This window comes from Arachis ipaensis, chromosome B5 (genome assembly GCF_059453495.1).
Source record: "Arachis ipaensis isolate K30076 ecotype BB chromosome B5, ASM5945349v1, whole genome shotgun sequence".
Lineage (NCBI taxonomy): Eukaryota > Viridiplantae > Streptophyta > Magnoliopsida > Fabales > Fabaceae > Arachis > Arachis ipaensis.
In genome coordinates this window covers 140,270,832-140,285,385 of record NC_142440.1, presented here as the reverse complement: position 1 = coordinate 140,285,385, position 14,554 = coordinate 140,270,832, and the positions used below count along the sequence as shown (strand labels likewise).

Sequence of the window (14,554 nt, the reverse complement as noted above, 5' to 3'; positions counted from 1 at the left end):
CACTAGGCTTAAGAACTAATGTCCATACTTGGTTCTTTTCAAACTCATGAAACTCATCCTCCATTGCCTTTACCTAAGAGGGGTCATCAAGGGATTCCTTGACGTTTTGAGGCTCCATTTGAGAGAGAAAAGCAATGTTTGTTTCTTTATTTCCTTTTCTAGTGGAGGAACGAGTTTTAACACCATGTGAGACATCCCCAATGACAAATTCCTCAGGATAATTCTTTAAGAATCTTCATTCACGAGGTCTAGTGGACTTGGAGGCAGATTTAGTAACTAAGGGATTCAAGGAACTGGTGGTTTCAGGATTTCTTCCAGATTCATGAGACAAAACAGAATTGTCTCTTGCTAAATCTACAGCAGCTGCAATTTCTGATTCAATCGGCTTAGAATTCTCATTTTCATGATTTTGTGCCTTTTCATCATCCTTTTGAACTTGATTTCCTGCATCACAACCTTCCAAGATACTTTGAACCAAGTTAGTGTCACAAAATGTAACATGTATGGACTCCTCAATTATTCTAGCATCTTGATAATAAACTTTATATGCTTTACTATTTGTGGAGTATCCTACAAATAAACACTCATATGCCTTTGGATCAAATTTTTTCAAATTATCTTTATTATTTAGAACAAAACATTTACATCTAAAGATATGCAAGTAGTTTAAATTTGGTGGGTAACCTTTCCAAAGTTCATAGAGAGTTTTCTTCAAAAATTTTCTTATGATGGGTCTATCCAAAATGTGGCAAGTAGTGTTAACCGCTTCAGCCGAAAGGAATTTTGGAACATTGCTCTCACAAAGCATAACTCTTGTCATTTCTTGAATGCTTCTATTTCTTCTTTCCATAAAATCATTTTGTTGCGGTGTTCTAGGTCAAGAGAAGTTGTGAGATATTCCAAATTCCTCACAAAAGGATTCAAATAATTGGTTTTCAAATTTAGTTCTATGATCACTTCTTATAGAAGAGATCTTTAAATCCTTTTCATTTTGAACCTTCTTGCTAAAAAATTCAAAGGCCGAAAAGGCTTCTTTTTTGTGTGCAAGAAATAAAACCCAACCAAACCTAGAGTAGTCATCCACAATTACTAAACCATCATGTTTAACACCTAAACTTTGAGTTCTTGTTGGACCAAATAAATTAATATGTAGCAATTCAAGTGGTCTTTTAGTAGAGACGTCTTCCTTTGATTTAAATGAACTCTTTTTTTATTTTCCCATTTGACACGCATCACAAATGATGTCTTTGTCAAATTTTATCAAAGGAAGGTTTCTCGCTAATTCTTTCTTTACAAGCTTGTTTATTTGAAACATGCTAGCATGGCCTAATCTCTTGCGCCATAGCCACTTTTCCGATTCTTTAGAATGAAAACAAGCTACATTTGGATTCTTTAGTTCATCAAGGGTAAGTTCATACACATTATTACAACGCTTAGCAATAAACAACACATCATTGGTCTTTTCATTTATAACACAGCATTCCAATCTTTTAAAAATCACCAAATAACCCAAATCACACAACTGACTTATACTCAAAAGATTATGCCTCAAACCATTTACCAAAAAGACATCATCAATAAAAGTAAAATGATCATTACCTACTTTTTCAGCAGCCACAATTTTACCTTTTCCATCATCTCCAAAGGTCACAAAACCTCCATCATACTTGTTTAGTTTGATGAAGAAAGTTGACCTTCCAGTCATGTGCCTTGAGCATCCATTGTCCAAGTACCACATATCCTTTTTGTTCTTGGATGCTAGGAAAATCTGCATTAAGACTTCAAGTAACTTTAGGTATCCAAATTAATTTGGATCCTTTGAAGTTAATCCACCTTGGTTGTCCAAGTGCATTGAAATCACATACAACATTGTAAATTTGGTTTCCTACCATTCTTTTTTCAATGAAACATTGTGAATGTGAGTGACCAAATTTCTTACAATTAAAACAATGATTTTCTTATGCATGTTGCTGAAATTGAGGTGAATTATGATGCTGAAAATGATTAAATGACTGAAATTTTTTGGTTTTTGGAAGAGGTGAATTTCTTTTGACAAAATGATTTTTGTTATGATTTTTCTTTTTTGCAGAAGTATTCCAACCAGAGTTTTTGAAAGTATTTTGGCTTTTTGAAGATGAGGTTCTATAGTTAAAAGTTGGTTTTTTTAATGTAACCTCATTGGTCGAAACATAGCCTAGACCCGACTTGGTGGAAACAGTTTCGATTCTTGAAGACAAAGCATTTTTATCTGAAAAGGAACTTCCAGATTTCTCTTCATATATGGGAACATGTCCCAAAACAGATTTGTTCATGTTGGAGTCAGTTTTTGATGAAAAAGGCCAAAAAAATTGTAGGAGATCTATCAAAAATAGCATCATCATTTGTCATATATCCTAAACCAGATTTTTCATACAATGGTCTTTGACTTGCAAGTAATTTGTCCAAGTTACTAGAACTTTGAGCAAATCTTGCTAAGTCACCATTCAATCTTTTAATCATTTCATTTAATCTTTCATTTTCAGTAATAAGCTCTTGAGAAGGATCCATAATGTGATTTCCTTTTAATTTTTCAAGTTTAGATTTTAGAAATCTGTTTTCTTCAATAATATCCAAGGTACATTCAATTTTCTTCACCTTTTATCTCAAAAAATCATTTTCAACTTTCAACATTTCTTTTTCAGATTTACATTTACTATATTTTTCTAGCAGTTTTGTAGAATTTTTTGTGAGATCATCAATTATAACATGTAAATCATCTATAGACAAATCATAGTAATTTACCTCATCAAGTTGATCATCACCAACCATGAAGCAGATTTGTGCTTCACATTTGGAGTCTTCTTCCTCATACGAGTCATTCTCAAGATCTTCCCAAGATGTCATGAGCACTCTCTTCTTTTCTTTCTTCCCTTTGTCCTCCTTCTTGAGTTTTGGACAGTTGGATTTAAGATGTCCAGCTTCCTTGTAATGGTGACAGATCACTTTGCTCAAGTCCTTCTTGTACTCCTTTTCCTTTAAGCTTGAACCCTTGTACTTGTCTTTGTTCCTCATTAGCCTTCTTAGTCTCCTAGCAAAAAACACAAGTTCATCATCTGAAAAACCATCACTAGACTCACTCTCTTTTGATTCTATTTTTGACTTATGAGCTATTCCCTTTTTCTTTGAGTCGGGGTTTGTGTGTGTGGTTTCATAGGCAAGGAGTTTTCCTCTCAGCTCATCATAGGTTATGGGACTTAGGTTATTACTCTCGACTAGGACAGTGGCAATTGTTTCCTACTCCTTTGTGAGGCTTCTGAGGAGTTTTCTCACTAGGATTTGTTCTGAGTAGGTTGTACCCATAGTATCAAGGTTGTTGATTATGATTGAGAATCTCTCAAATACTTCATCAATGCTTTTTCCATCCTTCATATTAAACATCTCGTACTCTTTTCGCAGCATGTCAATCCTCGTTTCTTTGACCCGTTTAGTGCCTTTGTGTGTAACTTGGAGTTTCTCCCAGATTTCTTTGGTTGTTTTGCATCTAGACACCTTTCGGTACTCTTCAAAGCTGATAGCATATTGAAGAAGGTTGATGGCTTTAGCATTCAGCTCCACTTTCTTCTTGTCGTCGTCATTCCATTCAATTTCTTCTTTTGGAGTTACCACTTCATCAGCACTTGTCTTTGTTGTAATCTTGGGACCGCTCACAACAATCTTCTATGTGTTGTAATCAATGGATTGGATGAATATCCGCATCCTCTCTTTCCAGTAGGCATAGTTCTTCCCGTTGAAGAAGGGAGACCTGTTGTTTGACTGGCCTTCTGTTAGAGTGTAGGCAACTGTGGTTGTGCCCAAGTTGTTCGCCATTGGACCTTTGCTCCATGCTGTGAAGCTTGATTCTTGAGACATTGGCTCTAATTACCAATTGAAGGTTGTAGAAGGCTTAGAGAAGGGGGTTGAATCTATGGCCTTCTTTTACTTTAATAGAAATAAGCCTTTGCTTACAATCTTTTACTTAGGATCAGTTTGAACTGTGCAGCGAAAACTTTATGAGATAATTTGGTTTTGTCTCATAAATTGCAGAGAGACAAAATAGTGCAGAGAAGAAGAAAATGGCACCAGCATGTATCCTGGTTCAGTTGCCTTGTGTAATGCAACTTACATCAAGTCTTCACCACAACAGGGGTGGAATTTCCACTATAGTTAAAGTATTACATACACCAATTCCACAAGATTGACACAATCCTTTTCCTCTCAAGTTCTAACCTAACTTAACTTAGCTTAGCTCTGCTAATACCTAACTCTTCACTCTTAGTGCTTACCCAACTAAGAAAGGGGTACCTCAATGGTACAAGATACAAGACACAAGAAACAACCTAAAGAAATCTGAAATCACTCTAGGCTTTTCACTCAACTGTATCACTCAGCCTTTTAACACTCATTGGCTTTTTCTTGATCTTTCTCTTATGCCTTTTTCCACTCAAGAAATTACAAAAAGATATACATTAAAAATAAAAATTACAATCTGTAAAATATGAAGGAGATTGATGCTTCAACAACCTCTGTTGCTATACGATAAACCAGATTTACTTGACTCTGGTTGAGTTCCTCATTCTGGCGGAATGCTTCTTTAACTAGAAAGCACTGTCCAAGTTGATGAACTCTCCACAGAGAAAACTTCTCAGAACAAAATCTCAAATCCTGGTTCTCTCTCCTTACCTTCAGACTGAAGTGATTTTCCTATTTGTATGAGCTCTGGCTCAACACCTAGGGCTTACTTCACAAGGTCAGTTTCTTGAACCTATGGCTAGCCGAAGTCTTTCTTCTTCTTTCTTCCATCAGCCCCAAAAATCAGGGATTTTGAAGTCACAGACAAGTGATACAACTTCCTTGAAAACAGATTTTCAATAGATTTGATAAATCCAAGCCCTCAGATTTGTTTTGCCTCCAAGAAATAATTGTCGCCATTGATTCACAACATAGGTAAACAGCCACCACTTTCTTCAATTTTTTCCAAAATGGTATGTGTAGAAGGTAGGTTTCAATCAAGCTATCAACATGCATATAAGTGGAAACAATCTACCTTTATCTTCTGATCAAGCTAGAGGAGCCCTTTGCTTTTGCCTTCATTTATTTGACATTTTCTTCAAGAAGCTTCTTCCTCTTTTTTTCATTGTGTATTATCTGAAAGACAAAGCTTGCAATGAAGAACTCTCTTTTTCTTCTCTGTGTTATACCCAAAAGACATCTAGCATTCCAACTGTTGATTTCTTGCTTTTGAGAAACCACGTGGGTGATGTGAAAGAGATAAGAGAGAAAAGATAGAATTTTGGTTCAATGGTGGTGGAAAGATTCAGAAGCAATTGGGACTTGAAATACTTAGTTAGTAACTAAGTTGAATGAATAGATATGGATGTGGACCACCACTTTTGGGATTGGCTATTCTTGGGCCTATTTTCTTTTCCTCTTTATTGCTATATCCAAAACAATATAGATTGTCAGCTCAACAAGGCTTTCCTTTGTTTCAATTTGCATTAGGCTTGGTTGAGGATTTCATATACTTCAGCATATTTGATTTCTTTGTTTTGTTGGTTTGGACTGCTACATAATTATTTTGGGCCTACATCACTAAATGAAATAATTAAACCCAGTTAGATATTTAACCCAATAAATCAATGTTTATAATCATCATTAAATTAATTGTATTTTTAACTTAACAGTAATAATATACAGTAAATACGGAGGATAACAACAGTTAATTGGCAGCTGTTTATCAACTCGCCACAATTTAGCACGATAGCAGTGGTTATGGTAGCAGTTTGAACTTCTGCTACAAAAGGAACTAAGATAGCGGCGGTTAGCTTTCCTACTGCTGCAAATCAAACCAAGAAGAGAGCCAACGGCCTTAAGTGCCCCGTCACTCACTCGACCAGATGTCCAAAGCTCTGAATCACTCCCCCTCTCTAGCCCTAGCTAGGGCTGACAATGGGTAGGGTAGGGTAGGGTTTGGACTTACTCTTACCCTACCTGCGAGTTAAAAACTTTCTTAAAACTCTACCCTACCCTATCCGCGGGTTGAGAATCTCTCAACCCTAACCCTACCTGCATCCTAAAGTTCTAAACCCTACCTTACCCGCAAAAAAATAAAAAATTTTCAAGTAAATATGAAATTCAACCATTCTAAATTTCATACATATTAATAAAATAGAAAATAAAAAACTAAGTTCAAGTTAAAATTAAAAACAATAATAAAATCTTAAAGAAATTCAACATAAAATTACAAATAATATGATCATCAATTAGCTTAATGGTTATTTCAAGTTTTTATAAGAGAAAGATTATGAATTTAATAATCACTTTTTTCACTACATACATAACTTTTACATATATATTATATAATATATTAGGAGTGTGGGTAAGGTAGGATAGAGTACGGTATACCCTAAACCCGTACCCTATCCTACCCACAAGCAAATTTGCACTCTATCCTACCCTACCCAAAGGGGATTGAGTAGACAATCCTACCGAACGGGTTAGTCCCCGTTGGATACGTGCGTGTAGGGTATATATTGCCAGCCCTAGCCCTAGCTTCTCTTCGACCACCCACGCAGCGCCACCATCAATCATCACACCCCCCCGGAGCGTCTCCGTCAGAACCACAGAACCACCGCGAAAACCTTTTCTCTCTTTCTTTTCCCCTATCTCCTGCCTTCTCTGTCTCACTACCGGCTACCATCCAGTGCCGCCGCGACCATCTTCTTCCCCTCCTCACAACCCCGCACTGTGGCTCTCTAGCTCGCCCCTGCCTTCCTCATTCCCAGTCGCAGAATCAGAACAGAGCCGCTCTAGTTCCAGCGAGTTCAGAAGCAGCAGCGGCTAGTCACTGCCACTGCATCCCTTTCTCCTGAGTTCTTGCTCTGTCCTTTGACTCAGGTTCTCAGATCACATTTTCTTCTTTGTTTTAGTTAATTTAGGATTAGTTATATGTTGATTCTAGTGTTAATTTGATTTGGTTAGCATCGTTTGCTGCTGTTAGTTGAGTTTAGGTTAGAATTAGGATTTTCTTATTAGAATTAGTGTTAGTTTATACATAGTTAAACATGCTGTTAAGAGCTTCTTGAGTTTGAATTTCAATTTGTTTGGATTGATTGACTGATACTTTGCTGAGTCACTGCGAATGCTGCTGATTTTTCATGTCATGGTGCTGAATTTTGAATTGGTGTTGCAAAGAATGCTTGTTAGTGCTATTTTGTAGTGTTTATGCTTTTGCATGCCAAGTGTTTTGAATATAGTTCACAATATTGATCGAAACAATATTCAAAACACTTGGAAGTCTGTAGCAATGTAGGCAAGTGTATCGGGGAAGAAATTTTTTTTTCCTCCATAGAACCATCATGTTATTAGAAAAATGTGTCTGCATTTGGAAAATCTGCCAGGAGTTCTTTGAGCAAAATATTGTTTTTAAGACTAAGCCATTTGAATGCATGCGGCATGCCTGTATATATTGAATAGAAGTTGAATTTAGTCAAAGATGTGAAGAAAAAGATTTAATTTCCGTTTCCAAGATTTAGTCGTATTTAGGCTTGGGGATATGGCAGTGGGTAATTAAGTTCTTATGACTACAATCTTTATAATTGCTTGGTAGTTCACTCTTTTGAGTTAATTTTTAAACTCAGTAATTTTTCACTTAAATCTCTAGTTTATATATGGTTTTTCTTTTGGCCCACCATGGACATGAAAGGTTTGTATTAATATTTCTCCTAAATTGTATAGGGATTTCATCCTCAGTGTCTACTAAAATTGTAAGAGATTGTTATTTTTTTAGTGAAATAAAATCTTACTCTCAAATTAAACTAAATTCTTTTGACATAAAAATACAGTTTTTCTGGATATCCATGTTTTATTTAAACTGTTGAAAGTTATATAACTTTAATTTGAATGATGCAGACAATGCTTGCAAAGGCTGTTGCAACAGAGTGCCAGACTTCATTTTTTAATATTTCAGCATCATCTGTTGTGTGCAAATGGCGAGGCATGTTACTCATAACTCTTTCCCCCTTTTTTCCAAAGTTCATATTTTTCTTTTGTATTGTAGTTTATGTATAATACTTATAAGTCTGCAGTGTTCATTTTCTCAAGAAAGTGATTTAAATATCTTGGTTGCAAAGAATAACACTGCAATTCTGTTTCCCTGAACAAGAAGATAGACTAATCTTTTCTGCAAGGTGATACAACTAACTATTGTTGATGAAATAGTATGATGCAACAAGTGGCCTGGATCTTGTTAATTAATCTCATATCCTATTTGGTTCAGAAAAGACATGGTACTGTTGTCATCCTCTGTTACTTAGCCAAATATGTACACACAAGCACTGACATCATATATTATATTCAGAGTGCCAGGAGCTCAAAATGGCCATTTGGTATATTAGGGATGATTTGGATTGAAAGAAAGAGCGTGGATGTATTTGTTATGAGCTTTGCAATGTCCTCCAAATAATCCTTCTAAAACAAGCAAAGTGTTTTTTTTAAACATACTTTTTTTTTAAGTTACTAAATACATTTTCAGAGCATTCAAATATTTTTCCTTGTTTGACAATTATGAAGACTGTTAGGAGAATTCCTTAGGAGGATATAGAATTATTCTTGTATTTTAGATGACATTGCTTCATTTGAATGCCTAGCTTCCTCCTTCGTTTGGATTAAATTGCCTCTATCTTGTAAGGAAGAGAAAGATCTTTCAAATTGCTCCTTGTTCTTCTCTGTTTAGTGTATAATATAGTGGGCAACTGGGCATGCACATTTACAAAATTTATTTTAGATTGCAGGTGATTCTGAGAAGTTGATAAATGTGTTATTTGAGCTTGCCAGATGCCATGCCCCCTCAACCATATTTCTTGATGAAATTGATGCAATCATTAGCCAACGCGGTGAAGCACGCAGTGAACATGAAGCAAGTAGACGACTAAGAACTGAACTACTCATACAGGTGATGCTTTATTCTTAAACTAAATATAATTTCATAATCACTAGCTTAATGATAATAACATAATTAGTATTGAAAACACTTTATATCTTAGCTGTCCTTGGATAAAATCAACTATGATAGAATTCGAAGTTATCGCATATATTGGACTTGTGCCTGCTGTTTTTGCAATGGCTACAAGCTTGAGGATGTACACAGCTTGTCAGCATCTTCAAGCTCAGAGAATATATATATATATATAAAATAAGATAAGAAGCTAAGCTATAGCTAGTATTAGTTTAGATTTTTACAATCTTCCAAACATTTTTTTTATGACAAGCTAAGTGAATGCCCCACTTTCTCATGTAGTTTTGAAGTTTTATATCAAATGTATCTAATAGAACTACCAACTTTGTAAGTGGAAGAAAAAAAATAAAAAGAAAATGGCTTGGTTTGTGGCTGAGAGCACATAATAAAAAAAAATTCAATATTGTCAGCTTTCAATTTAGAATCATTTCCTTGTCTGCCGCAGGGATTTTCTTCAAGAAGAAGCATTAATTCATTCATTCGCAGCTATTGGTCGTTATATATAACTTATAACTTATAAGCATATTAAATTGAATAAGAATGCATGCATAGTTAGGAGAAAAGCTTAGTTGGCACGTCTGACATACATGATACATACATGTTATTATATATATGATTTAATCTAAATAAAGTGCCAATTAATACCAATTCTCTGGCTTTTCTTACCATAGGTAATCTAATTACTGTTGTAGCTAATGCTTTGCTGCTTAGCATTGTAGTTTTTAAACCTGTATTTAATTTGTCATTCAGTTATTATGCTATTCATGCTGCTGAACTCTCCTCAGATGACACATTATTTTATTGTAAGTAAGAATTTAGCTATTGTGGGTAATCAAAAGGTTTCTGTAGCATTTTGATTTGGTATCGATTAGTATCATAACTATGTGTAAGTATGCTTGAAGTTACGGCTTGCATTGTGCTTGCTGTTTTTGCAATGGCTACAAGCCTCAGGATGTACACAGCTTGTCAGCATCTTCAAGCTCAGGCCAGGGCTCATGCAGCAGCAACAACTGGATTGCGTAGCCATACCGAATTATGGCTTCATGTGCCACCATCCATAGAGTTTGTTCTATATGAATTTTCCAAATATATGAAGAGATTACAAGCATAAAGGATTTTTCTATACACACTAAGTTTAATGGTAATAATTATACTTGATTCTTAAAGTTGAACTATACGCTATGAGTTCTTATTTTTTTATGTAGATTTCTTATGAAGAGAGAAGAATAGTAGTTGATTTTGATTTTATTTTTTTCTTTTTGTTTTACCATTTTATTTTTTCGCCTTTGTTTTACCATTTTTATATTGCAAGAGCATTCAGGGGATATTATACACTTTTTTGTATTGTTCAATATTTTTTGAGTAAATAATTTATAAATAAGTATTTTTTAATATTTATATTTTCAATAAAACTTGAATATTTATATTTTCAATAAAACTTTTCACTAATAACAAGCTTATCACATACCCTTAAGAATTAGGATACATGTTAACTAACCCATAATTTATTTTAGATAAGGAGACTAAATATATAATAACCTAAGTTTATTATGTTAATAAAGTCATATATTATTAAATTTAAAAATATTGTTTGAAAAATATTAAAATAATTTTGATGGTTATCTTTATTATTAATATTTATATTTATTAAGTTTTAGGGTATTTCTATTAGTATGGTAAAAATTGTTGTCTTTTAAAATTTGTATTATTAATTAAGATTTTGATTATTATCTGAGTTGATAAACTAATTCTCTCTACTTCTTCTCTTCTTTTCCCCTCTGTCCCCTCTTCTTCCTCTTTTACCCTATTTTCTACTTGTTCTTGTTAGTTTTCATTGCATCTCATTTTTGTTTTAGTAATTATATTAGTTTTAATTTAATAGTTGTTAATTGAACAAATTGTAAGTGTTTGCCTGATGATTATTGGGTTGCTTCTTGCTTGAATTTGGTTTCAAGTCTGATGAATACGTGCACTGAACATTAACTCTTTGTTTAATTGCCTAATTGAATTGTAAGTTTGATTCATATGTTGTCGCGGCCATATGCATTAAACTTTATCCTTGTTTGGCATTATGAATTGTGCATTTTTACTCTAGTGAATTGAGTTGAGCTACTTAGTCATCATGGTTCTTAAGTGAATATAATCACATAACAAGGTATTTGTTCCTTGTTAATGCTTTGCATTTTTTTTGAGTTGACTTGACTTGATTCTTATCAAGACTTGTCACTTTTTGTAACAAGCACCTTATACATGTGATTATTTTCTTATTCCTAAAGATGAATAAGTAGTTTCTTTTCATCATGGAATCGGCTATTGTTGATTGTGCCATTTTTTATTCACTTTGCGCTTTCACTTGCACAATCTCACTATCCAATATATTTTATACTAAATTCACTTTTGTGGTTATCTAGGGTCACTTGTGCCTCAAGTTTTGCTTATTCTTCATTTGCAATCTAGAACTACTTGATTGAGGAACGTGCTATTTCTTTTGATTATGTGGTTTCTATTCCCCCCAATGTTTGTGTTCTAAATTGTGCGCGCATTTAGAATACAAACATTCCCTTTCATCACCCCACATACAACTTACTTCTCCTCAATTGTTGTTTATTCGTTTATATCGCAACCGGAGCCCCCGGAGCCCACCAGCTGTAGGTGGACCCTCATAGTCCTTCATCCCCGGATCATGTACATGCACGGAGGACCGTGCATTATTTAAGTGTGGGAAAGGATCGCCAACTTCAAGGGGGGTAAAGTTCCTTTTCTTAGACACTTTGCAACATTCTTTTTGTTCTTTTTCTTTAATTTTTGCAATTTTTGTTCTTATTTGCACTTTGTTTGGTTTGTTTTGTTTGTATATATTTCTTTAATGCTTATAGTATTATGGTAGTACATAGTACATACTTGCATGTTGCATAGTATAGTAAATAAGTTTTGGTAAGACAACGAAGAATTTTCAAGAAATCCCTTTTTGGGCGTTCCATTGATTAGATTTGAAATCTTATTTTTGAACTTGCATGAAGTATTTTTATGGAACATAGAAAAGAGTTTGAACAAATTACCTAGTGACATTTTGAGCTTTAATTGTGTGGTTGCACATTTTTCAACCACAAAAATTTTGTTCTTGTGTGATAAACTTCTTTTATGATTGTAATCTTAGATTTGCTTTAATCTTTATGTCCTATATTTGTTGTTTTGTATGCATCTAGTATGATTGAGGCCATTTTTTTGAAATTGAGCTCACAAACCCATATGGTCAACCCTTACATCTACCTTTGAAAACTACTTTTTGAGCCTTTTAATTCTCCTTTGTTCTAATTTTAAGCACATCATTTGCCCTAAGTGAAAAACCAATTATGTCCATGATTTGTATATTTGATTAGCTTAGGTTTGAGTGTGTGTGTGTGTGTTAATCAAGTGCGGGGGAATTTGTGGGAATCATTGGTAGTTAGTTTACTTTGGGTGTTCATTGTGAACATTTGAAAAAATGGGTAAACACTCATGCATTCATCACTTAAAACATATGCATCTCTTTTTAATTCTAAAAGAAAAAAATTTTGTTGTACATACTTTGTTTATATATATATATATATATAAAGAGGAAATAAAAGAAAAGAAAAAAGAAAAGAAAATAAAAAATAAAAATAAAGGATGCATATGTGGTTGAATTGGAAAGAGAAATGTATGAGTGAGTGTGAAAAAGAGGATAAATGGGTAGTTAGGTTATTTTGTTATGTATATAGGATGATATAGGATTAGGTGGGATACTTGAGCTAATCAAAGATCCAATCTAATAGCCCACTTAACCACATTAATCCTACCCTTACCTAAGCCCCATTACAACCCACAAAGTCCTCATGATATTTGCATTCATTCATCAAATGTTAGTTGATTATTAGATGACTTGCAAATCTTTGAGAAACATGATTAAAGGAGGATTGAGTGATTAAACCCTACACACCGAGCGATTAGACTGTAAACACATTCGGTGAGGGTTTCAATTGCTCAATTCTATGTTCCCTTTACTTATCTTGTATCTTCTTGCAAGTTGTTGAAATAAATTTTGAAAATTTCAAATCAAATCATTGGACATTGATCATATTGCTATATTTGCTTTGTCTTAGCCCTGAGCTTTGATTTGGATTGATTGAGATTCTTTTGCTTGTTTTTGCCAAACTCAATAGGAATTATAGTATATATATAAATAGATAGTATTTAGTATAGTTGCATACATATAGTTAGTTGCATTTAATAAATTGCTTACCCTCCTTATCCTTCTCCCTTGATTGTGATTAGCATGAGGACATACTATTGTTTAAGTGTGGGGGAATTGATGAATCCATATTTAACGATATATTTTGGTTTGATTTGAGTGGATTTCATCACATAAACTCACACTTATTCACTAAAATAGCATGCTTTTGTGTTCTCTCCCTTAATTGAGCCTAATTGTGAAAACATGTTATTTTGTGCTTATTTTAATCACTTTTATCCCACTTTTCTACCATTCAATGCCATGACATGTTTGTTGAGTGATTTTAGGTCTTGAAGGCAAGTTTGGCAATGCAAAAGTTGAAGGAAGCATGAATAAAGGGAAAAAATATGAAGAAAACAAAGGAGAAGAACACATTGGAGTGTGCGTGCGCACAAAAGCCACAAAACCATGTGTGCGTACGCACAACATCCTGTGTGTACGCACAAGAAGAAAATCAGCATGTGTGCGTACGCACATGCGTACGCACACGTCCCAGCGCGTGACTCATTTATTGCAAATCGCTGGGGGCGATTTTTGGGCCTCCAGGGCCCAATTTTGGGACTTTCTAAAGCTGATTGAGTGCTATATGAAGGAAGGCCTCATTCCATGTGAAAGGGGAGGGAGGGAAATTAGGGTTATTTTAGCATTATGTAGGTTGTTCTCTAGAGAGAGAAGCTCCCCCCTCTCTCTAGAATTAGGGTTCTTTAGTTTAATTTCTTGTAATTTCTACTTTTAATTCTTGTTTTCATTTACTTTTCCTTGTCTTTTATTGTTATTGCACCTTAGTTCTTCTTCATCTCTTTTGTTATTTCCTTTATCTTTTCATTTTTATGTTTATGGATACTTTTTTCAATTTTAATTTTAATTAATGCAATTTATGTTTTATGTTCATTTATTGCCTTCTTTAGTTGTTATGACTTTCTTGCTTTGGTAGCTTTAGAATTTATTTTATTACATTTTAATATAATTTTATTTTCATGCACACCAAGTGTTTGATAAAATGCTTGGCTTAGTTTTCGCTTAGTTTTTTTCCACTCTTGGCTTGAAATTGGTGACTTTGGTGATCCTTGAGTCGTTGATGTCCATTCTTATTTGATACATTAGAGTAGTTAGTTGATTTGGTCTCCATTGACTCTATGTGACCCTTAGTGTTGACATAGGACTTATGGATTGAAATTAACTATGCCTATTTGACTTATCTTCGATGTAAGTGTTGACTAAGTAGGATTAACTCTTCATAATCATCATGTGTTTGTGATCAATGAGTAGGA

At 34.1% G+C, this 14,554-nt stretch overlaps 1 long non-coding RNA gene across 1 annotated transcript; it reads left to right on the top strand.

The window, feature by feature from the left end:
• Positions 1 to 6,516: 6,516 nt before the first annotated feature.
• Positions 6,517 to 14,070, top strand: LOC148565966 (uncharacterized). Its single transcript, XR_015883188.1, has 4 exons — positions 6,517 to 6,912; positions 7,927 to 8,011; positions 8,808 to 11,778; positions 13,571 to 14,070. It is a non-coding gene; the product is annotated as an uncharacterized LOC148565966 (long non-coding RNA).
• Positions 14,071 to 14,554: the final 484 nt, after the last annotated feature.